The sequence below is a fragment of the Bactrocera oleae genome, chromosome 2 (assembly GCF_042242935.1).
Source record: "Bactrocera oleae isolate idBacOlea1 chromosome 2, idBacOlea1, whole genome shotgun sequence".
Taxonomy (NCBI): domain Eukaryota; kingdom Metazoa; phylum Arthropoda; class Insecta; order Diptera; family Tephritidae; genus Bactrocera; species Bactrocera oleae.
Window position 1 is genome coordinate 14475447 of NC_091536.1, and position 2934 is coordinate 14478380.

The 2934-nt window shown below is 34.4% G+C and overlaps 1 non-coding gene across 1 annotated transcript; it reads left to right on the plus strand.

The window, feature by feature from the left end:
* The first annotated feature begins 607 nt into the window (after positions 1–607).
* TRNAA-AGC (transfer RNA alanine (anticodon AGC)) lies at positions 608–680 on the plus strand. The gene has a single exon. It is a non-coding gene; the product is annotated as a tRNA-Ala (tRNA).
* Positions 681–2934: the final 2254 nt, after the last annotated feature.

Here is a 2934-nt window from a genome sequence, read left to right on the forward strand (position 1 = left end):
TTTCTTTCATATACATACAAGTACATAGCTACCTTGAACATTTCATTCATCATCAAACCCTACTTAAATGACACAACTCCCCGTCATTTCCAATTCACGTATTTACCATACATACTTCACATACGAGTATATATGTATGTATGTAAGTATTTATTCGCATATATTTGCACACCTCAATCGTTTTATTTATTTTTAAGTGGCAGTTAAAGATAACGAAACGATGATCTTGCAAATATCAAAGCTTACACCTTGTTTCCAATAAAATTACCGCTATTCGCTGAAATTTTTTTATTTACAACAACATTTATTGATTGCTTTTGTCGATTTAACATTTATTGTGTTGTTGTTGATGGTGGACGTGTGCTGAATGCGTGAATGATTGTCGGATTGCCAAGCAGCTGATTTGTGTGCGATACGTATAATTTGTGGAAGTTGCTTAGCAAGAAGGAGGGTGTCTAGTTTTATTTTATTTATAATATCATTAAGTTTATTTATTTTTGGTCTTTCCTGTGTACATCAATACATGCTTTTAAATATTTAATTAGTATTCACCACCAGTACTAGTGTAAGACTAATAAGAAGGCATTAAGACACAATACCGTTATATGGGGATGTAGCTCAGATGGTAGAGCGCTCGCTTAGCATGTGAGAGGTACGGGGATCGATGCCCCGCATCTCCAATTTGAATTTTTGTTTTTTATTTTTTTTGCTTATTTTAAATATAATATTTTTTGTTTCCTGAATTTTTAATATTATGAAATTAAGATAATTAAAATTTATATAATTTATGTTTTATGTTAAGTTCACTTGTAAATTTCAAACAATCGATTTTTTTTGCATATATTATGCATACATACATACATATATAGAATGTGCATATATGTATGTACATATGAGAATATTCTCTTTATAGAATTAGAAGTTAATCTGACCAATAGTTTAGTGTTAGTTAGTGTAATCGGTTTCAACTTTAAATGAGTTTTTCTTGAAACGTTCTTTTCAGAGTTGGTGAGCATAGTTTCTCAAAAAAATGTGACTAGTATATTAAACAGAAAAATCCTGCTCACCACCAGACACCTTTTTTCGGAAGTCTTTAATCGCCGATCATTGAAGGACATTAAATTCTGTGAAAGCAGATATTTTTGTTAATTTTTAAAATAAAATAAAATGTATTTATAAAATAAAAATTATATTCGCGTTTTTTGTTTACATGATTAGACTTATAAGCTTTAAACTATAGTTATAGAGAGTATCAAGCAACTCAAAATGCTTCTCTCTGTCATCATCTTAATTTGCTTTCCTAATAGATCATGGAATATCAATCGGTCAAAAGTAGGCATTTTTACATGCTAACGATATAATATATTACAGGTCAGCATTGCGCTCACCATCATATTAGAGAAAAGGTGGAGAGAAAAATAAGAGGTTGCGTCTGCAATAGAGTAGTTAAGCTGAAAATTGGAAGAGCTGAGCTGAAATTGGTTTTACTTTCCATTTCCATTAGTCATTACATAGTTGGCTCTATAGAGAAAAATTATTGGTGTAAATTTTAAAGTAGAGAGCAAGTCAACGGTTAGAAATGCGTTGGAAAGGAACATCTCTCAGTAATTTGTACAGTTTGTTATATTCCGTTTTTTAAATGTTGAAGCTAAACCACTTAAGAGCACTACTTACACTCCAACGGCTGTAATTTATTTAAACTTAACACTTAGAGCACCAACAACAATTCGCACGTAGCGGCAATATTTCATTATTAAAATTCCAGCTTTTCAACTTTTTTCCACCAAAATTTTCGGTTAATTTATGTACAGAGTGCATACCGTACACACACACTGGCGTACTTAGTAACTTCACACGATTTTTTACGCCCACTTCCGCTCTCTTCCTTCCTTTGAACACGAGAACACGTTGACTTTTTCGCCGCCTGCGTAGCCTCTTAATTTTATTTGGCACATTACACTCCGCAACTGACACGAATTATCGCGCTTGAAACCCGAGTGTGATGTCAAGAAGTCAAGGGGAATGAATAAGCAGCATTTTACGCCAACCAAACGTTGGCAGCGGCGAGCGGTAGCCAGAAAACTTCACTTTGGGATATGTTATTGGTGAGGATTTTCACACCTCTTAGTAGCGCGCACTTTTTGCATGAATTATGGGTACCCTGCCATGGCAAAAACAAAGGTGACAAAAATCACGTGAGTCGTCGTGAAAAAAATAAAATAAAAAACAAAAACCAAAACAAGCAAGACAACGTGTCTGCTGCGTACCACTACTCTCACAACTACTACTAAGGGCAAGTGGGTGAGGGAGTTGCGTTTTTAAACCCTCGTTTACCATGTGGCATGTTGTGTGGCATAAGTGGGGGATGCTCACTTGCGTGCGGAGGCTAAGTGGCCCGACGTCTACGTGCCAATAAATTTTCGCACGTTTTTATATATTGTAATTTCAGAAACGTACGAAAAATGTCATGATGATAATAATGAGGTAGGTGCGTCTTAGGTTGTAGTAGGGCCACATGCTTCATCAGGATTTTTGGCAACAACAAAAACACCAACAATAGCTGTGGATTTCGGCAAAGCAGCTCAGTCAATACAATAATCAACGGTTGGTGAGGAATGTGAAAGCTTGAAAAATTGTTTCAAGATTAGGTATATTCAACATAAATTTCGAGATTGTTTTCTTTGTGCACGTGTTTTGCATACATTTGCCGGCTGCAAGTATTTCTAAACTCTCATGTATTTGAATGCATATATATTTATTGGGTTACAAAAATGTTACAGTTGAAATAAACTTTTTCCACAGCAAACGAATCGAAAGCGAAATGGTGTTGCCAGAAGCTGGCATTAATTTATTGTATCCGCAACGCGTTTACTTTTCGTACTTAATTAAAAAAATATGCAAAATCAACAGAAAATAAAACTGAAATCAAATCAA